At 42.7% G+C, this 23,121-nt stretch overlaps 1 long non-coding RNA gene across 1 annotated transcript; it reads right to left on the minus strand.

The window, feature by feature from the left end:
- Window positions 1-8,006: 8,006 nt before the first annotated feature.
- On the minus strand, window positions 8,007-22,668 carry LOC119480886. The gene is made up of 3 exons (XR_005205026.1): window positions 22,504-22,668; window positions 14,416-14,420; window positions 8,007-8,017 (listed from the first exon to the last, which is right to left on the minus strand). It is a non-coding gene; the product is annotated as an uncharacterized LOC119480886 (long non-coding RNA).
- Window positions 22,669-23,121: the final 453 nt, after the last annotated feature.

The following is a 23,121-nucleotide window of genomic DNA, read 5'->3' on the forward strand; positions in this document are numbered from 1 at the left end:
CCAGACCTCGGTCGCCTCGACCCCTTTTACCCGGCACCTCGTGGCCCCTGGGTCTCCTCTACAGCCCTGCACGGCCCCTTCACACCAGTCAGCCAGCAGCCATCTGTCTGTTCATCCGTCTCCGTGCCCGGCTCATTTGGCCGCTCAGTAGGACTGTGTCGATTCAACATCGCTGGTGAGCTCTTCTTATCAGACCCATGCGGAGGGCCTAATTAGTCGGTGGGCTTTCGGAAGCGCCCGGCGGGTCCGGGAGCAGCCTGACATACGCCGGAGCTGGGGTTAAGAGGTGGCCAGCAGGGCCTAAGAGGTGGTCCGCTCGATCCCCCTCCAGCAAAGCGAAATGGGAGTAGAGCAGATTGATATTGGGAGCATGAATATTCCAATGTTTGATAATGAGAGACAGTGGTGTCAAAGTTTCCTGTTTTTGGTCCAATATTGTCATTGTTACAGTTTGTTTTTGTTTACTGTGCTGTAACTGGGAGCTGACATTGTCCGCAGCACAAAGAACATGTTTCATTGGCCCGGAGCTAACACAGCATATCGGAAATTTGTTGAAAGTATGACAAAATGTCAGCGAATAGTTTTTTTTTTCTATTTTGAAAGTTGCTTTTTAAAGCACACAAGATCTTTGTAACATCAACATGTTAAATGTGTTTTTATTCAGCTAAATTCTTTCTAGAACTATAGTATCTGTGTGTCAGTCTGTTTTATCAAGGCGTACAGAAACTTTGATTTAATATGATGTCACCTACAGGTAGAGTAAGAAGATTTGAGCCTCGAAATGGAGGAAAGAATGGAGTAGGTGTTTTTTCGGGGAGAGTAGAATTTTTCAGAAAAGTTAGATGTCATGGTGGATTTTGATTTCAGAGAGTGGCATTACCATAAACACCAATAAGTATAATTTCCTCGCCAAGCAAAATTGAAATTAAAAAAAGTAGGGCTGTCATCGCGATAATAACGCCTTCGACGCCACTCATTTCTTTAACGCATTAATGCAATCGATCTCTCAGAGGGCTCATTTGGCATCATATGAAACTATAAAAACCTAAAGAATCCATTGGTGCCAACTACGTCATACTAGTTTGTTGCAAAGGAGGGTAAAGAACGTTCCAAATTTACGCAACATTTTTGCGAGGAAAAAAATAGCATGGCCATTTTCAAAGGGGTCCCTTGACCTCTGACCTCAAGATATGTGAATGAAACATAGTCAAGTCAGCACACTGACACACTGACAGCTGTTGTTGCCTGTTGGTCTTCAGTTTGCCATGTTATGATTTGAGCATATTTTTATGCTAAATGCAGTACCTGTGAGGGTTTCTGGACAATATTTGTCATTGTTTTGTGTTGTTAATTGATTTCCTATAATAAATATATACATACATTTGCATAAAGCAGCATATTTGTCCACTCCCATGTTGATAAGAGTATTAAATACTTGACAAATCTCCCTTTGAGGTACATTTTGAACAGATAAAAAAAATTGCGATTAATTGTGATGAACTATGGACAATCATACGATTAATTGCACTTAAATATTTCAATCAATTGATAGCCCTATTAAAAAGTCATACTCACTGCACTCAGTTTTGAGGTCAAAACTGAAATTTCTTAAGGTAAAACGGATGAACTGGTGCCTAAATCGAGGGGTCAGTGCTGTGAGGTCAAAGGTCATGATGTTGGATGGTTGTAAATAAGGGAAACAAAGATGCCTGACAATGATAATCAGGTTTTACCTTTACCCGGCTGCTTTTTCCTGTTACTTACCATAGTTGGTAAGTACAATGAACTCTATGAAACTGACAAGGTGACGACAGATGAGGGGTTGGAATCTACCGGGAGAAGGGAAAAGGGAGTACAGGAGGGGCCGGGAATAGAGCGGAGGAGCAATTATAGAGAAGAAGAAGAAGAGGGGAGGAGGAATTAGGAGCAACAGAAGAAGAAATGAGACGGGGTTCAAAAAAAGATGAGAGGAAGGCAGGAAGAGGAGGAGGAGGAGGAGGAGGCAGGGAATGAAGACCTCACTCAAACAATTAGGTCGCTTTAGTGACGTGTTATGTGGAAAGGGGTTTCGGGGTCACGTTGTCATAGCGCGCAGCGGAATGATACATCTTCATGAGTGTGTGTGTGAAGTATTGACATTGCAAGGAGTGGGAGGTTATTACAAGACTGTCATTCCCCTCTCGTCAGGTCACATCACAGCCTCTGAAGGAGACAACCCACACATCCAAACCAACCAACCACACCTCTAATGTGATGTGAGCACAGCCAATCACAGACGCCATTATTTTACTTACCTTTCCTTAAAACAAATCAGTGTCTGTACATTTTTTCTTTTCTTTCTTTTTTTGACAAAGACGGTCCAGATTTGTATCCACTCCCATCAGATCATTTTTGTAAACAGGTTTTGACACAGATCCAACAGAATCATCATTAGCTTTCAACAATGATACCTTGTTTAGATAAGATTTTGACAGGCCATGTCAGCAGACGTGGGAAATGATCACCATGATAAAATGTTACTATATTTACAGTAGATAGATATAAAGATATAAATTAATAAAAGTAGTACACTCCATCATAGTCCTTTGATGACATCAGTTATAATGTTTCTCTGCACTGACAGCATGCAGTGATTTGAAATACCCCAAATATGAAAGTAAGACAATTTATTATACTTGATACAGAACATGTAGATAAAAGCAAATCTGACATGTGCAAAATACAAAACATAATACGTTTAATTATAGATATATGATGGGCAACCCGGTCTCACGGGAAGGCATATAAATTACCATATGGATGCATTTTAAATATATGTGAGTTTCAACATTTTAACAACACATTGTTTGTGCATTGTTAACATGTTGTCAACGTGTTGAAAATCACATGTATTTGAACTGCGTGGCGATATTACAAGGACATTCTGCATGTCATGAGGACGCATTTTAGGGTTTTCGCATGTCATTTGAACAGCACACAACAAAACTACGGTAATGCCCGCAGTTAGGTTGAGGCAACAAAACCACTTGGTTAGGTTTAGTTTAAAATAAGTACGTAAACTAAGTAAAATACGTAACGAGACAATGTAACACAAGTACGGTGAACATGTCAAAAATGTCACAAACGTCACTAATGTAACTTGTAAAACAACAAACACCGGTCTCGATCACCGGTCTCCTGGTTAAAAGTCATGTGTTTGTGGGACCCATCCACGTCTCCACCCGCCCGCCTAGCCCGTTCGCACGAAATGCCATGACAATGCGCAAGGAGGCTCAGCGTGCAATAACTTTGCCTTTCTTAATTTCCGCATGTCTTTGGTACGCCATGTATCCTGTACTGACTGCAATGTAAACATATCCGCGTATAAATAGCATGGTAAGAGTTAATGACATAGTATAAAAAGCGAGAAAGACCAGACGAGTTTTACTAAGTTGACTTACTCATTTTAAGGTCAACCATAACATGTTCCCTTACCCTAACTAAGTGGTTTTCTCGCCTGAACCTAAGTGCGGACGTTTGCGTGGCGTACAAAAAGCGGCACACAAATGAGACGCGAAAACGCTACAATGCGTACTATGCAACACGTTGAATGTCCATGTAATGTGGTGGTATTTATACGCCTTCCCATGAGTCCTGCTATAAGCGGTCTTTCTTGCTTTTTCTTCTACATCACTAGCGCTGAACGCAGCATATTTACGTAGATGTGTTTACATTGCAGTCAGTACAGACTACATGTCGTACAAATGACACGCCAAAAGCAGGAAAGGCGTTCTTATTGCACACTAAATGCCTTGCACATTATCGTGCCATTCATACGCCTTCTCATGTGAACGGGCTGTGACGGGAGCTCTATATGTGCTGCAGACAAAGCAGACCTGGTATCCTCAGGAGAGTTAGCGTCTAAGTGGCACTGTGTGTTTTTGTCATACGTTAGAAGGCCTCTGAGCAAATTATTAGATACACGCACTCACACAGGTAAACAGACTTCCTCCTTCGTCTCAGCCAGTCAGAACTGTGTCTGGCTTCCCCGTGACGGGGGCCCAGGGTGAAATACAACACCGGTGAGGTAAATTAAAGAGATGAATGCGTGCGCTTTGGCTCACTCAGTGACTTTCCCCCCCGTCTCGCCGCCACCATTCGCGTGGCTTTAGGTGTGTTTGTTCATACAACGAGGTCGCCCAATTAGCCCTCTCTCTCTCTCTCTCTCCATCTCTGTATCTGCTTCCATCTCTCTCGTACTTCTTCTCCCTCTGTTCTCCCACAAGGCCCGTGGGCAGGTGATTATCAGAGACCAGTTCTTCCTTCAATCGCACAGATTTGAAATGACTGTGGCTATCGAGTTATAAGTGATTCCTTCATCTTGGAAACAAGGGGTGACTGTTTTGTAGGGACTTTTGTGCATTTGTGTGACAGAATGATGTCATGGGAGATGCTGTAGGGTGAAGCTGCCCATTAGTCTCACCGGGAGCTTTTTATGTTATAGCATGACAGACTAAACAATTGTAGTAGTTTATTTTTTTGGTGGAAGTGAAGCTTTATTATTGTGTTGCCAAATCAGCACATGCATACACCCGCGCTCAAGGCATCTTTCCTAGACTTTACTCATCCTCCAACACCCTCTTTTTCTCAAATCTTTTCCTTTGCACTGTGTAAAAGTTTGGCTCTTCAGATGTGTTAAGATAAAAGAGTCGCGGCGATAGCCGGCTTTAAAGAGACTTGATAGATTTTACCTGAGGAGCGAAGAGATTTCTCACACCTCAGCGTTGGAAGCTATGAGAAGGACGCAGCGGGCACCACGCTGGCGAGGTGGGGATTGATTTGAAGGGAACGTCTCCCTTTCAAGCTTTCTTCCACAAACACACGCAAACACACACTCGAAGTCTCTCGCTTCACACACACACACACACTCGCAGTGATCATTCAGCAGAGACATGTGCAGGTGGCTCAGGAGAGGAGGCAGAGGAGAGAGTCAAAAGCCTGACTTAAATGAGAGGGAATGACCGCTGGCGCTGCTGTACGGTGTCGGGGGTTTGACAGCAGCCTGAACAGAGGCCACTCTGACTAATTGGGCTAATTTGGCAGCAAGGGAAGAAAAGGAGTCTCAAAGGACCAAGTGGCTACTCTTTTCATCATCTCTCTCGCCTCATCTGAACCCACTCACACTCTCGCCGGCTCTCCATCTTTCCCCGCTCGCCGGCTCCTTCACTTTGCTCTCCATTTCACTTTCTCTTTATCTCGCTTTAATGACCGCCCCTCATCTTCCAAATCAAGGGGATAGTGGAGCCATCTGAAGTTACCTGGCTGTCAAAGCAGCCCCTATCCATCTCACAGATGTATGTGGAAACGCTACTCACAGGCGCATTAGAGCGGGCCTGCAGTCAAGATACGCTGCTCGTGGTATATAGTTCGTCTAGCTTTGCGCTTATTTATCCTCTTCTGTTTTTTTTTCCTCCAGAACAAAGCTGCCAGCGTGCCCTGCGAGCTTGGTGTTGAGTGAAAGATTAGCATGGCCAAGTCATCTAGTGAAACATGATACAATATACAAAAAAATACACACACCCTCCTGGAAAGCGGCACCAAGTCAGAGTACATGCCAAGGAAAAGATAATCTGCTTTGTGAAGGTTCCTCAAGGCAGCGCAAAGACTATTCTCCTCCAATATCAATAAAACATACAGGCAATACATTACGGAGCCATGTTTGGTGGCGGTGGCGGTGGTGGTGGTGGTGGTACTCTGAATTTAATGCATTACAGCTCCTCTTCTGGGTTTTGATAGGGAAGATTCATATTATTTTTCTCCTCACTCTGGAGATGAATGATAGTCTATGTGACATGTTTCCAGAACACCCTCCTCTTCCTCCTGCCTTCCCTCCTCGTCCTCAGCCCTTGGCTCTGGCAGACTCACTGGTCATCTGCACCAGTGGGATAAGGGGGAAGAAGGGCGAGTCTGAGACACAACATATGTTATTCGCTTTTCCAATAGTGTGATGCCTCGCAGGGAAATTTGTGCTATCGCATTATGACACAGAAAATGAAAGAGGCTCCATTGTGCCCCAAGATGGAGTACGGACAGCCAGAAATAATATCTAGAATGTAGACATTGGGGGCTGGTGACAGCCGGACTGCATGGAGACATCACAAACAATATATCTGACTTCAACTTCAAAAACAATCATACCAAAGATAAAGAGAAAAAAAAAACAACAACACTTGCAGAAATATGTGTTTGGAGTCAAAGAGGGATGGGGAGGAAATTACAAATTGAGTTCTTTTGTTCTTCTTTGCTCTTCTGCGTCTGTCGTGTTGAATTTGTGCACGGATAAAAGAAAAAAATTACATATCAATATGAGCAGGAGAATAATAGATGATGTAAGGTTTTGAGATAGGGCTGGAAAACGCCTGGAGCGCATTATTCCCAGCCCCAGCCAGTCACAGTTTCTGGCAGATTGTCACTGTTTGCTATTCTTAGTGGTCGCTTCTCTAAAAGGAAGATTAGCCCACTTAACAAACAGACATGGATCTGCAGATGAACAAATTACTACGTTTAAAGCATTAATTAAAAGCACGTCCATACACCAAACAAGCGTACAAAAATAAATATGTAACTAAATACATCATGCAAATTTTGCCATGTGCTATTCTCTCTCCTTTCATGCCTGCCTCATAAAAACAAGAGAAAGTTCAGAGTTGAACAAAATGGCAGCGTGCCCGTGCACTTGAAATTGCGAAGGCCTACTACGGCAGCATACGTGTAATCCTTGTACTTATGCACATATGTAATCACGGAGATATGACATACATATGCTACACGCTGGGATTTTTGAGGATAATCACTCATAATCACCCCCATTTGCAAAACACGGGGTGCGATATATATATATAACCTGAAATTATTCACGCTCGTGTATCAGAAAGCTCAACACCCGCATTGTGCATTTATGCTCGCAGTAAAGACTGTAACACCCATGAATTTACAATCACTTTAAAATGCGTCGCAGTGTGAAGATTGCACATCGAGTTGTTGTATGATCAGTGCAGCGGCATTCACAGCACAAAGGGGGAGGTCAGGAGCTGTGGACACGCAGTTACAAACACACAGATACATACATGAACACACACATTTATCACTGGTGGACTCAGGGGGGTGGACCGCCCCCCTTGGTGCCTTCCATGTTCGAAAGAAAAAGCAGCAAAAGTGCCCTCTTGGATGCCCTGTGATAGATAAAACATGATAGAGAAAATGGTATAAAGGGCCCACTTGGATTGCCCTATGGTAGATAAAACATGATAAAGTGCACTCTAGGGTGTCCTTCCATTGGAGAAAACTAAATGCAGTCTACTAATGGTTGCCCTTAAATGGATAAAACATGACAAAGTGCCCGTAGGGTGCCCTTCCAGTGGAGAAAATTAAATGCAGTGCACTATTGGGTGCCTTTAAATGGAGAACACATGATAAAGTGCCCTCTAGGGTGTCCTTCCAGTGGAGAAAACATGACAAAGTGCCCTCTAGGGTGCCCTTTCAGTGGCGAAAATGAAATACAGTGCACTAATGGGTGCCCTTAAATGGAGAAAAACAAGATAAAGTGCCCTCTAGGGTGTCCTTCCAGTGGAGAAAACTAAATGCAGTGCACTATTGGGTGCCTTTAAATGGAGAAAACATGGTATAGTACCCTCTAGGATGTCCTTCCAGTGGAGAAAACATGATAAAGTGCCCTCTAGGGTGTCCTTTCAGTGGAGAAAACATGACAAAGTGCCCTCTAGGGTGCCCTTTCAGTGGTGAAAATGAAATACAGTGCACTAATGGGTGCCCTTAAATGGAGAAAAACAAGATGAAGTCCCCTCTAGGGTGCCCTTCCAGTAGAGAAAACGGTATAAAATGCCCTCTTGAATTCCCCTATGGTAGATAAAACATGATAAAGTGCACTCTAGGGTGCCTTTCCAGTGGAGAAAATGCAATTCAGTGCACTAATGGGTGCCCTTAAATAGGGAAAACGTGATAAAGTGCCCTCTAGGGTGTCCTTCCATTAGAGAAAACAAGATCAAGTGCCCTCTACAGTACCCCTTGATTAGAGAAAACAATATAAAGTACCCTCTAGGCTGCCCTTCCAATAGAGAAAACAATATAAAGTACCCTCTAGGGTGCAATTAAACCAGAGTAAATATGATGCAGTGCCATATAGGCTACCCTACATGCTAGTAAACTTTATACGCGCTGGTGCCCTTTTAATTTTTTTCGCCCCAGCCCCTCAGACAGCCTGAGTCCGCCACTGATGTTCATAACTGCTTGCAGAGATATATACAGTATATTTTAAAGGTACTACAGAAAAACACATTTGTACAAATGTCAAACATCCATGTATTTTTCTGACATGGTTATTCAAATGTACAATATTTTAATAATGCATACAGTACCTACTCATATACTGGCATCTTCCATGTGAAACAATATACGTTAAAGAATTATACAAGTCCTTTAAATACCTAGTCATGTGCATATGCCAGTCAATTTTGGGATTTGGCATAATTGCAAGTACTTGTTTGCTGCGGATGCTCACATGCGACTCGGTATCTAGATAAATGTGAGAGGAATAAATAGCGAGAACATTGGAAACGGGTGGACCTCAGAGACGCTTTCTAACCCAACACTGAAATAACATGTTTGTACACTTGCAGCAGGGAAGGTCAGGCAGGACTGAGAGATATACAGGCACAACAACGCAGAGGCAATAAACACACGAGCACAAGAGAGGCTCAGCAACAACGCGGGTCATCTGCAGCGATCTCGGAGCTGCGCGGCCAGGGTTCTCGCAGCAGGGGATCTACGGGGCCAGTCAGTCCTCCACAACAGTGCTGCACTGCCAAAAGCCTTCGTTTAGTGTCACAGCTCTGAATTTAGCAGAGTCAAACAGGCAGGAGAGGAAGGGAGGAGGAGAATCAGAGAGAGAACAAACAGAGTGAAAGGAAAAGAGAACAAGTACAGCTATAGTCTGAACTTGTGGTGATAACACATAGACATAATGATTACTTATTGATTTCAATGGGATATTCTCTGATTGTGATTCTTATCTTTTTGGGGGGAAATACAGATTACCTCAGTTGCTCTATTATCAATAATCACACACAGGAAAACCATAAGTAGTGATGTTATAAGAAACTGTTAAGACTGTTAATGTCAAATGAGACAACAATCACATACTGCCGTCAGGTGTCTCTTTGTAGGCCATATAGGCGGTCGCCTAGGGAGTCACCTTCTGGTGGTGCTGGTCGCCCTCTAAAATATATAATAAATAAATAATACAAAAAAAATAAAAAATATATATATATATATAAATGACAGTGGGCAGCCTTCCTGATTTTCTCTATTGAGGTAACAAATTAACAAATAAATAAAGACACTTTTCACCCCTTTAATTCTCTTTCTCACACTTTTTCATCTGCCGGCCGCACTTATTTCTTAATAAGAGTATAAATTGTAGTTAAACTGACTACACACTTTTCAGCTAACAATATCAGGGACCATTTGTTTATTTATATCATAATAAATACAGTTATTTATGAAACTATAAATCTAAATTTTTGTCCTAAAACCATTGTGATGTCTGATGTGTGTTGCGGTTTACGGGGCTATGGTTAGGGTTCTGGGCTTTGAACCCTAACCCTCCAAATCCAAATTTCACTGATGGCACCAAAAGTGTTAGAGCCGGCCCTGGCCCAGGCTGAATTAGGCTCCTGAAAGACAAACTGTCCTTTGCCGAAAAGATAAAAATGAGAAGACCAGGAGACAAAATCTGGCTGCAGCTCCTGCAAAGGAGGCAAGAATGCCGGCGAGGGAAAGGGGTGATGAAGAAGTGACAACAGAAGTATTTTGAGGTATAATACTACTGGTAACACAATGCAAACACACACACATATTAAGGATACATTATGGCATATTTGACAATGGTCTTGTGGGAATTCAGTTCAGCGGTAACCCCCACAGACAGTATACAATAATACAAGTAAATGTCTTTCAGGTGCACAGATACACACATGCCGACACACCTTGTCTCCACCCTAGCTAACCACCCACCCAATCACTAAGCATCCATAGCAACCACTCCCACCTCTCCTCTGCACCTAATATCACTAGCAACACACACACACACACACACACACACACTCTCCGTGAAGGCTGCAGTCGGCCCGACGCAGGCAGGTCTGGGTCACCCCCTCGCCTGTCTCTGCAGAGACGAAAGGGACAGATGTGATTGGCTGTGACACATCCTTGACGAGTAATTGCTCTAATCACTCGACGGCTCACGACTCGACCCCCCATCCACGTCTTCCCCCCCGTTCGCTTGCTCGTCGGCGTGGTAACAACACCGTGGTGTGGGCGGACCGATGGCTCTCTTCTTGAGTCGTCCTGTGATTATCAAGGCTTCAACGTTGACACATATACGCAAACGTCTACAGTAAAACGTGATCTCTTGGGAGTATGGGGAGCGCTCCCCACTTTTTCACCCTCCGCCTTCAACTGTCACTCTCTTTTCTTCTCCGTCCATCTTCTCTTTACTCGTTACATCTTTCCTCCTCTTCTCTTTCAGTCTACATGTCAATTCTCTGGTGTCTCTCATTCTCTGAGGCCAGGATAAGCTACTTTGGATTCAACAAAGAACATTACGCAGTGCTAAGTTAGTCTCCTTCTAAGGCTCTATATTGAGAAACAGCACATTTTACATTGTTGTTTCTGCTGGAGCAGCAGCTTGAGGTCTCTGACTCTCTCCTCCAGCCCTTTAAGAGACAAGAGATAGAAACTGTCTGTAGTAACTGTGCCAGACTTTGCAGAGAAGCAGGCCAGGAGAAGAGAGCAGGAGAAGGGGGTGGGGTGATGGTGACGGGAAAAGAGGGACGTCTAGATATCCGACCACCCCCCAATCCAAGAGTAGCCACCCCCACGCCTCCTCACGCCCACCCAGACCCACCCTCCCCGGAATAAGAGACCATCAATTAGGGCCAGTGGGTCCGCGACCGTCCCTCAGCCTCCCCACCGCTCCACTGATCTGCTGCTCAACCGGTGCAGCGGAGACGGAAGAGAGGAAAGGAGGAGGAGAGGAGCTATAGGTAGGCCTCTCGCTGTCATCTCCACTCATAGGTAGCGCTGCATTCATGGCCCTTAATTATATGTGGGTTGTCAGCACTGGTAGAAAACCCAGCCTGTGAGTGAGAGAGAGAGAGCCTGGGCCGTGGGAGAGTATAGTTAGTGAGATTGGCGAGCGTGGACAAGACAGAGATGACAGGCAGGCTACCCGTTCTGCAACAGCGACGAGTCCTCCATCCTATCCCACCCCCCCCTGCTCCGGTGCCATTGTCCCCGGCTTGACTGGGCCAGTTGACTGGGAAGGTGAGGTGGAGGCTCCCCGCTCCATCTCTCTGCGTAATGATGGGGCTGTCCGTCTCGGTCAGTTACCGCTCGCCTTCAAAACAGAAGAGCCCCAAAAAAAAGAAATCGATATAATGCATCCCCATTTCATTTTTTCTTTCCTCAGATGATTTGTATGTACTTAGTCACGGCCACTGCACACATAGTCTGGCTGTCTTCAGACAGGTCGGTAATATGTCGGATTTTTCCGGTCTGTTATTGCTTTATTGCTTCTAAAAACACATAGAGGTTATTATTATTATTATTATACTACAGCATTGGATAACATTTGACTGACACTAACATGGTGGCCAATCCGATGAAGAAGCAATAACAGGGTAGTTTAGAAAAATATGAGTCTGAATGTCCAACGGATAATCATCTTATAATAATCCTGTCTTTATCCAACCAAGAAAAAAAAAGTTCAAACCTTAATAACTTGTTAAATTAAAACGCTCTTTTTTTATTTCTAAATGTAAGAAAACATCGCAAGTGAAAGGTTGAATATTCAAAGAGGTGCCTCCTATATACAATTCCCGGTACACAGTCAACAGAAAAAGAAGCTTGCACTGTATTTGACATTCATTTTGATGAGTGACAAGACTAATAAACAGAACATCCTGGCTAAGTGTTTCGAGGAAGTGAATTTATATCTGGGGCGATACACATCTCAGCCGCTCTCCTGTCTGTAAGTGGATAATGCCGATAGGAAATTAACAGAGGCAGGAACCCTAAATGCATATGTGTTTGTGATTTTAAGCTGTGTTTCTTTGTCTGGTCCCCTCAGGGCTCCACCAACATAGTCCCCAAAAGTTATTCAAAATCAATAATGCACCATACACTGTATATACTGTGGGCCTATATCAGACACTCTGTTGGTTACTGTATTGTTTTATATTGTTTGTATCATGGGGGATTGAGAGTGAGAGACAAGAGAGAGCACGATTAGTACTTTTTAGCATTTGTTCTTTGTTGAAAGACAAATATATATTTAAATCCCACAGAAACTCCAACAGAAGATGATAAAAGAAGACATAGAGGACGTACTATATGCTATCTTTAAGGAAATATTTGCAATTTTACAGAGTTAGACGAGAAGATCAATTTGTCTGTTAAATATAAACCTACCTAGCCAGAAGACCATTAGCTTAAGACAGGGATTCAGAGTTGTAGGAATCATGTAGGTGGTGACACCGGCAGTTTATTTTTCTAAAATTTCACATATGTCTGCTGGAGATTTTGACAGTAGGTAGGAGTTTTGACCAGAGAAACAAAAACAATGCAGTCCAGCAGGGTAAACCAAGGCGATTTGTTTAACTTTGTTTTAGCCTAGCGTGCAAAACTAAGTTGGGCTGAAGTCCCTCCCGTAAATGCACTCAACATTTAGTGTTTGGATCTGGTTCAGCAAACAGTTTGCCATGTTTTGCCTCAGGTACATTTGGGAAACACCACTAGATCCTACTGAGAGTGACGGGTCACGAGTGTAGTGATTCCACCTCAGAATAAATCTCAGTGCTCGGCCCCCGAGCCCAAACAACAGGCCCCCATCAAGACCTTCAGGGGCTTGGTCCCAGAACAAGGAGGAGAGCACCTGAGACCGGGACAGCTAATAGCATCCACACACACACACCATGCTGACCACGGTCAACAACAAACATGCAGGGAGACTGCATTTCCAGAGTAGGTCACTTTATTTGTGTAAGTGCTTGTACTGTATATCATCATTTTCTAACAAGTGTTGGACTGCAGAAAGTAGCCATTAAATTTTATTTTCCAGGAGTCAACTTTTAAATCCAGCAGTTAGACCAACCCTAAAAAGTCAAAGCCCACACAGGATAAACTAAAGGTGTTTTCTTTAAGACAAACCAGTTGAACATGCTGGTTTGGTGTGAAGAAAGCAGCATTTTAAACCAGAGTAATGAAACAAAGAAGCATTAATGGGTGGATTAATGTCAAAATAATACAAACTAAATGTAAAGCAGATGAAAATTAAAAATTAAACTATAGCCTGCTCATGAAATTAAAACTTTTCATCGATGCAGAACTTAGTGATGTTATAAATTAAATCCTCTTTCTAGGTGAGGAATAAATAAACCCTCTATGTATAATCTATTAATCAGGGTACACCTGTCTGTGTGTCCATTAATGGCCAATGGTTCAGAGTACAAGGGCTGACGTTGACCCTGATAGAGTCAAATGAAAGTTGTTAGTGCCGGGTCATTACACTGCTAAACTGGGGTGTCACACAGAGGGCTATAGGGGAGATGACATGGGTGGACGTCTCTCTTGCACTCCCACACAACGCCATATCTATCTATCTATCTATCTATCTATGTATCTATCTATGTATCTATCTATCTATCTATCTATCTATCTATCTATCTATCGGCAACCCTTTAGAGTAAATCTACAGCGTTGCCTAAATAGATATTTTGCTGGATTATCTATTTTTCACTCAGTTTGTTGTTTCTTAACAGAGCAATCTGACAATAAAATGTTTAATGTAAAAGACCTCAGTCAAGTTGTTATCAGGCCATTTATAGGTGTTATTGCTCGCTATAAGCACCATTGATGTGGGTCAGTAGGAGCCTACTGCGCCTACTATGTTGTCAAAGTGAAAGCGAAACTTAAAACCAACAAGCTCTAACACATAAAACTGAATGAAATGTTATGTTTTAAACACAGACAAAAGTGCTCCTTTAGGTTTAGGCAACAAACCCACCGCGTTAGGTTTAGGCAAAAAAACTACAACTTCTTTAGGTTTATGCAAAAAAAAAAATACAACTTCTTTAGGTTTATGCAAAAAAAATACAACTTCTTTAGGTTTAGGCAACAAAACCACTGAGTTAAGTTTGGTGAAAAACATTGTGTTATGGCTTAAAATAACTACATTTCAAAAGTGAAAGTTAAACTTACATTACTTAACGCCTCCTGTGTAAAAACTCTGTATTTTATGTCCCATCCATTACCCCCAACCTCCAACCTATATGGAGTTTCATGCTGTCTACAGCGCCTGACTTCCACTTCTGCACCTGTCCTAATTACTACAGTCACTAGAGGTCACTGTCATGTTCTTTTATACCTTCTTTCGGTGATCGACCATGTGAGTATGATAAAACCTACTAGTGGGTGCAGTAGGCCCCTATTGACTCACACCTATGGTGCTTATAGCAACTTATAATTTTAATAATTCATTTTAATTTGAATAGCTAGGCAACAGTCTAATCGGCTGGTTAAGTCATGCCATTTTGATCCATTTTAACTGATGTTTTTACAGTAATTGTTATAAAGTCCATTGACGCAACTGTCCATACCGTCAACACCAGCATATTTTCACTTTAAATTTGTGTGTACAGAAATGTTCAAGTGGAGTCAGCCAAGAGAACTTTGGTATCTTAAAGTCAGATGCCAAATCAATAAGTCACACTAACTTCACCTTATTGCAAAGTCAGAAACAACATTTCACTCTTGGCCATTATATAACAAATAACTCTTTCTGCGTGTGAAAAGCCTCGGAGTGCTATCTTTTAAAAAAAAAAGAAAAAAACAATCCCTGAAAACAGAGCAGCAACTTTCCAAGAAGAATAGATTCACCCTCGCTCCCCTCTCGCCGTGTCTCTTCCTCCTTCACTTCCCTTTATTGCTGTTGTTAGTCTCCTTAGTTTGGTGGCTGTCCCTGTAAAGCCCCTCAGCATGTTGCTGCTTCAAAGGCATCCCAGAGTAAATCAAGACCGGTCAAGATTAACGGCGGCAAATTATTCATGAGCCCGAGATCTCCTGGCCGGGAATAGCACAGAGTGGCCTGGGCGACGTGTCACAAAGCATCGGGGTTAAAGAAAAAGAGCACACACACACACACAACACACACACTCTCTCAGATACTGCTGCCACCAACACAGCTAAAATGAAGTGTTTTGGTTATTCACTATGTACACATTTCATCTCTAACAGCCAGAGGGAAGGCAGGAAGGAAGAACGGGACTGAGCGACACCAGAGGTCAACAACCGAATGCGGTTATACTCACATTTTTACAAGCATTACATCTGCTCGCTGATAACCAATCTCTGTTTATGCAATCAATAAACCAACGCAGTTTCTGAACGGTGAGGGATTTCAGCAACACAATTACCGGCTGCCTGACTGGCTGAGTCGAGCGGATGTGGGAACAGCAGCCCCAATAATGCAGTCAAGGCAGGGGGAGCTCGGAGGGAGTATCCGTTTAGCAGTGACCGGCCTCGGCCTGCGCTGATTCCCCCGTAATAGGCTTTGGGCTCGGCTCCCAACGGAGAGTTTGGTTGACAATCTGACAAAGTTATCTCAAGATAAATGGGTTACGGGTCGGAGGCGGCGGTAGGGGAGAGAGAGAGAGCGACTTGACTTCTCTGTCAGTGATGTTTTGATGGAGGATGTGTATAGCCGCGAGCGCCGGCGCTAGCAGGTCCCCCGAGGTAGATGGGAAGATTGTCTTTGGCTGTATCTGCAAACAGAGCACTGCTGTGTGTGTATGTGTGTGTGTGTGTTTCTCTGTCTATTGGGAAATCTGATAGCTTTATTAAGAGGGAGATTTGCAAAGACAGGACACAGTGCATGTGAAGCGCCACCAGCAAGCCCAGAGAAACCTGAGGCAAAGGTCACAAGTTCAACATTTTAGACGGACAATTTCTGGATGGGCAACGCTGATACGCCTAAACAAGCGGACGCTCCGTATCAGCCGATATCATAAGCCATTTAAGTAATAACTGGGCCTGTCTCTCACACACATGCAAGCACAAAAGTTCTCTTTTCTCACACACACACACACACACAACGTAGAGGAGAGCACCTATCGCCAAGCCAGGCCTCGTTTTTACCGTTTAATTCCCCAGATAAACAGACTTTTCTCTGATCCTGTCAGTCCGCGTTATCTGCAACGCTGGTCAGCCGGTCCGCAACTGTGGAGCAAATTAGGCCCCTAAATGTCAAAATTGCTGCACTTTATTAAGTTAATTAGAGGCTGAGTGTACACGGAGGCAGGGACAGGCCGACAAACACAGACAGACAGAATGACAAACACTGAGGAGCGCTGACAGCCACTGCAGAGGATACAACACGATACACAGGAGAAAAAACACACAGAATTATATATAGACATATATGCATGCATTGATTTGTACTGTGCAGATAAACAATCACACATACAGTATGTACCGTACAGTATACATACTATTTGTGCAATGAAGCAGACACTCACAGGCGCCTATACACACATACTAAAAATGATGTTGCGTAATATAGCTTATTACTTTAATACAGTCCACTGAAATTAAATACTTTAAGCTTGTGCACCTGCATGTCAGTCATTACTGCAAATGTGGAAGTGATATCATAATTGACTGCATATTGGGATAGGTCTGGCCAGCAGCAATACACACCACAAGGGCAAAATATTTACAATATATTGCCGATACATTACATACAGTATGACACGCAACCGATCCATAAGGTAAAGATTAAGAATTTACAAGATAGTAAAATAGCTAAATTAAAACGTCTTCATCATCAACACCACAGTGAAACTTTCTGTCTAATTTTGATTTTTACTTTTACTCTTAAAGCCTAAAATACCATGTTTAAACAGCCCAGTTGTTTCAATCAATTGATTAATAGGTCTACTTGAAGATGAAAATCCATGACAGCACCTCCAAGAGACCCTTGTGTTTTGTTGACTTTAACTTTACTTCCTCATTGTTTGGGGTTCACTCACCGCTTGTTGTAATGGCGCATTTTTTCCTTTAAATACATATATTATTTTTCTCTGACCTTATTAAAATCGTATATTTAGAAAAGTATTTAAAGGTGCAATTGTAGGATTTGCATCTAGTGGGGTTGCATATTGCAACCAACTGAAACTTTTCCCTTGTGCCAAGCATGTAGGGGAACTACGGTGGTCGATGCGAAAATGTGAAAATGTGAATGGCCCTCTCTAGAGCCAGTGTTTGGTTTGTCCGCTCTGGACTACTGTAGAAGCATGGCGGCCGGCTCCTTATGTAGATATAAACGGCTCATTCGAAGGTAACGAAAACACAATGATTCTTATTTTCAGGTGATTATACACTAAAGAAAACATACTTATTAATATTATATTCCATTTCTGCCAATAGATCCCCCAAAATGTTACACACTGTTCCTTTAAGTGGGTACCCTTCCCTTTGCCACAATCTGGGCTGCACATTTGAAAGTGGCGAAACCACAAAGCATTCTTATTACACCAAATATGGAAATATTGTACGTTATATGGACTATGCATGAACAAATATATATTCATTTTGTTTGCCAATACAGTATGTTATCTTAGTGATGTTTGGGCTCAATTAGATGCAATAGAGGTCTGACTCCCAGTTACATCTCTTGTTAAAAAGCTGTTATAATGCTCCAATTACGGAGGGATACTGCCAGTGGTGTAGTGGAGGGTATACGCAGGTATACAAAATATACCCACCTCTTTTTCTGGTGGTTTACAGTATACCCGCCTCCAGCCAAAAAGCCATTGGAATATATATGAGAGTTTCTTCTCGGTCACCTACTACAAATCTACCTAGAACACTCAGGGTGGGCTCTAGCCTTTTGGTGCACTAGACGAAATTCAGATTTGAATTTTTTTGGCCTATACTTCAAGCTGGCCCTGAGTACGCTACACCGACCTCATCAATGACTACTACACCACTGGGTGCTGCATTCAAATTAATATCAACACCAATCGCAGATATACAGCATATTACAATACGTCGTATTTATTGTTTTACAGCTGAACTAATGAGTCAAAATCATGTTTATACGCAATTCTCATAAAATTAGAAGAAAAGTAATGAAGTATCAAGGTGATAAAACAATGTTAAGTATGTTGATTGAGCTGTTTAAAGAAGGCCCTTGAAGGGTCTCTGGTACCCCAAGCAGAACATTAGGGTTAAGATAATATGACCTTAAGAAGATTTATACAGACACTAGGAAGGAGTGAAAGTGTGCATAAACTATAATCCTCACTATTCTCAAAATCATGAGGCTTGATAACTCCTATTATATTGTCACACTCTTCTGCTTTGCTTTATTCACATGGAGATTTTAGCGTGCTTCTTTTCTAAACCTGTTCAATACCCTTAAATCTGCATTTTCTAAACCTCTCCACCATCCCGACACTTGAAAGCGAGCCGCTGATCAATGCTTTGCAGACTGTACTAATCGATTAGGGGTGAACAGAGAGAGACGGGCCTAATGGCTGGTCCTGACTGAACGGGCCCTCTCATATGAGAGCAATTGTTCATTACAGGGCTATTTCATGGTGTTCGTCACTTTGCAAGCTTCTGTCTTTCATTCGGCAGCAGCGCGTTGGATGGAAGGAGGAATGGCCCCGGGATATATTGTCTGCTCAGAGCTCGAATGTTGTCATGCTAGTTCCCAGTGATTTGCCTCGTGCGATTCGAGACTTTGAAAAATGGGAAATGTGTTTCGCAGACTTGGGAGAGAGAGAGAGAAGGGCTGAATGTGATATCAGTGCAGGATGTTAAGAAAAGTCTGCGGGAGAATGGAGTTGTGTTTCAGTTCAATCGGAATCTCCAAGTCATGTTTTAGTACTTATGGTTGGCTTTAATGTTTTATTACAATCAGCGTTACATCCAGGTTTTAGAATGCTTTTTAATGTTCGGCGCTCAGGCGGAACAATATTCAGCTCAGAAAGAGTTTATATGGTTCACACGCAGTGCAGTATGTTATGGAATACGCATGTTCGACAGCCGAGGAAGCCGAAAGCAATAAGTCACGGACAGATCCTTGACTGTTGCTCTGAGTTGAATTATTTACCCTACACTCCGACAATATGTAAAGTATCCAAACCATCTCAATCCAAATCTGCCTGCAACACAGCTCAGTGATTTTCTCCATACTAAACAGAGACCTCTGGGCATGACAGCAGCCATACATTATTTCTACCGCACACACACACACACACTCATGGCTCATACATCTACACACCACACACATAGCTCCACATATAACCTCTGATGCATTATTTCTCTAGCCTTCAGTGCGAGAGTCACAGGTGAGTCCCGGGCGCTTTCATCATAGTCTGGCTGTCCGGCTGGCTGGCTGCAGTCTCATCTGTCCCTGGGTTGAAATTGCCAATAAAGAGGGCCTCATATAGATCACCCCCGACGGGGGCTTGGCGACCTGTCATGCAGACCATGATTCCTAGCTTTCAGAGAGGGGAAGAGGGACAAATAACCCTCTGAATCTCCCTATATCTATCTCTCCACCCTCCTCCACTCTCCGTCTTCGTCCTCAGTCACACACACACACATACATACATGCCCCTTCCACCCCTCTCCAGCAAGGCCATAAAGTGCCACGCGAAAGGGATATAGTGGACACAGTCATAGGAGAGACAAGTGCCGGCCTGAGCTTTCACTTTCCCGCTCCAGAGGTAGTGAATCAAACTAATGGGTTAAAGACATGAAGACGGATGAGCGGGGAGGATTAGGACCTGCATGGGCAGAGGTTTCCCAAATGCGTTCTCGTACTGTACGCCTGTGATTCTTAAACATTTCAAAGTTTGCAATCAGAAAGATGGAGTTTCATTTTAACCTTTTGAAAATGGCAAAAAAAAAGTCATTAATGTGCCCTGGAGCACAGCACTTTAACAAAACAGGGCTCTGCAAGGCACTTAACACCACGACTAAATCTGTTCCTCATCTGATACCAAACTATTCTATTCGCAAGTCATGTGTGGGATATGTCAACACATAGTTTTAAGTCTTAAAAGTAATTTCTAATGTAGAATTATAACAAAAAAGTGCTCCTAAAGTGCTCCATTGTCTGCTCCATGATAAGCTGAACACATTGGCTTCATTATTTTACAAGATACAGTTACAGTGGGTTTCGATACTCCTATAAATTCCACATGATCCCATCTCTTTTTAATAGTCACTTTCTTATTTCAGATTTTAAAAGTTCATTTTTACAAGGCAGAGTCCTGGTTTAGATGCAACTGGACTGTGAAGAGAGCTGGACTTTGGGATTTTTTTGAAAGACCCACAGTGCTCCCTGCTGGTGATGAGCAAAACAGCAACATTATTGTGAAGCTGCACACAGAAGCTCCAGTTTACAGCGTGTGTGTGTGTGTGTTTGCGTGCATGCTTTAACCTCTCGCGAGTTCAAACCTCCAACGACATGGGAGTCTCCCTCATCAACCTCCCGGCCACAGCGAGAGCTCCGGCATAACGGTTTCCTCCAAGATTCTGTCTGAATCATGGACGAGAGACACCGAGCCAGAGTGAGACAGGGAGAGAGAGAGATGGAGAGAAACCTGCATGGCCAGTGGGCAACTTCAATAAAAGACAATCTGACTTTTCAGAAGCTATAATAATCAAGATCCTCCCACCGAGGTTGTTTGTCTGAGGGGGACACGGATGGCTACGGGTAAGGAGGAGGAAATTCAGAGCGGTAATTAATAGTCCTAAGTGACTGCTGCTGGATGGGAGGCAGGGACGCGGTTTGTTGTTATACTGCGAGCTGGTACTGTGTCCCCCAGCGTGTCCCTCAGCCCTGTGGGTTGGCATGTAAGCAGAGGAGGAGGAAATGGAGAAAGTGCCTTTATTACTGGTTCGTTTGTCTCCGGGGGCCTCTTCTGATCAGCCGGAGACTGAACCACCCTCACACACACACACACACAGTTATGCCTTCCAATGCTAATCTCGTGTCACAAATGTTAAGGGAAAGACACGAAATGCCACAAAAATGTCATCACTCCACTCCTGTCACTGGCTCACCCAACCTTTCCATCCCCCCCTTGTAAACATATTCCAACATACACTCATTTGCATGTGTGTCGTGTGATGGAGGGGTGGGGTGGGGTGGAGGGGACCAGCTTGTTGTTTTTAGCCTTTGGGTGCCTGTTTGTGCACGGAGCAGCAGCAGGGTGGTTCCTATAATCCCATCACTGTTGTCGTCATGAAGGCCCGAAGGCCGCGCCCAGAGGTGCGACATTTCTGGCATCCTCTGACTCTCCTCCGCTACGAGAGCCAGCAGCTCCGGAGCCAAAAGATACACTGTGTGGACTACCACTACTCACTACTGCACTGGCTCAAAGTAACTGTACAGCAGGTCTGGCTTGGAAGTGAGTGAGAAACATGTCACGGAGATGAGGTTTAAGGTTTTGTTCTCAGATTAAGTCTCCAAACAGGAACATTTAGAGCAACACAACAACACAACAAATTTATTAGAATCCAGTCCAGTGTGATGATTTGCTGCGTTTCTCTGTTTCATGTGATAGTAAACTAATATCTTTGGGTTTTGGACTGTTAGTGGGAGAAAACAAGACATTTAAAGAGGCCACCCTGGGCTTTTGGGAAACAGTGAGAGGCGTTTATGCATAGGCATTTTTTTTTTGTACCATTTTATGACATTTTAAAGACTAAACACTATATTGATAATGAAAATAAAATAAAAATACTTCATTGCTGCACCCGATTCGACTGTTATCAGGCTATTAAATAGGCGTTATCTGTCGCTACAAGCACCATAGATGTGGGTCATTAGAAGCCTACTACGCCTACTACATTGTAAGAGTGAAAGTGAAACTTAAAAACAACACGTTCTAACACGTTGTAAAACTGAATGAAACGTCACTTTTTGAACACAAAGCAAAAAGGCTTCTTTAGGTTTAGGCAACAAAACTACAACTTCTTTAGGTTTCTGCAAAAAAAAACTACATTAAGTTAAGTTTAGGGAAAAACTGTGTTTTGGGTTAAAATAACTACGAACACAAAGACAACTACACATTGTTAATTTCACACGGGATGCAGACTCTGGTCTCCTGGGTGAAAACCGTGTCCAATAGATGATAAAACCTACTAGTGGGTGTAGTAGGCCCCTACTGACCCACATGCATGGGGCTTATAGCGACTGATAACGCCTATTTAGCCTGACAACAGGGTAGTGATGATGTGGTTGACTTTTTTATTTGTGGCAGTTTTGCAGCAAATCAAAGGAGCATCATGTGATGAAAACAATCCCCTCAAGAATTTATATTTTACAGCAATACAAAAAGAAATTCTGCCAAAAAATATTTTTATAACTTAAAGGGAAACCCCCCAGACAAAAACATAGTTTTTCATGCGGTCAATTTTGAGATTTTGGGCTATTTTGCTTCCATAACATAACGTCTTCTTTCAGACTAGTGGAAAGAAAACATCCCAAATACACATTTAAGTGTTTATTTTATAACACTTTGTCTATTTGCATCTGTAAATCTCTCCTAAATTCACCAAAAGTTAGTATTAGATAATGCCTCATTTGCATATTTGGTGTCAAAATTTATGGAATTTTACTATACATGTCTTTAAAGGATGTTTTCTCAAAATTAGTTTTTTTCTCAGACTCTGAGCCAGAAATCTCCGCTTCAGTAGCACTGACATACACCAAACTTACCAGTTTCATTCCAATCTATATTCTGAAGGTTTTTACAGAGGGTTTTTTTTCATTCATAGCCTGATTTATAGAACATTTTATTCCTAAAAACATGGCGAAAATAGTTTTTTATGGCTGTTGACAGTATTTTCTGATTTATGGAGTGATAAAAAGAGATATCCAAAATCCCCTCAGTAAAAACTTTTGACTCTAATATGTCAACAAAATGAAAAAAGCATTTTGAACCTGGCTTTATCCAATGTTGACATTTCAGTTCTGGAAATGTC

Source organism: Sebastes umbrosus, chromosome 21, assembly GCF_015220745.1.
Source record: "Sebastes umbrosus isolate fSebUmb1 chromosome 21, fSebUmb1.pri, whole genome shotgun sequence".
NCBI classification, from domain to species: Eukaryota; Metazoa; Chordata; class Actinopteri; order Perciformes; family Sebastidae; genus Sebastes; species Sebastes umbrosus.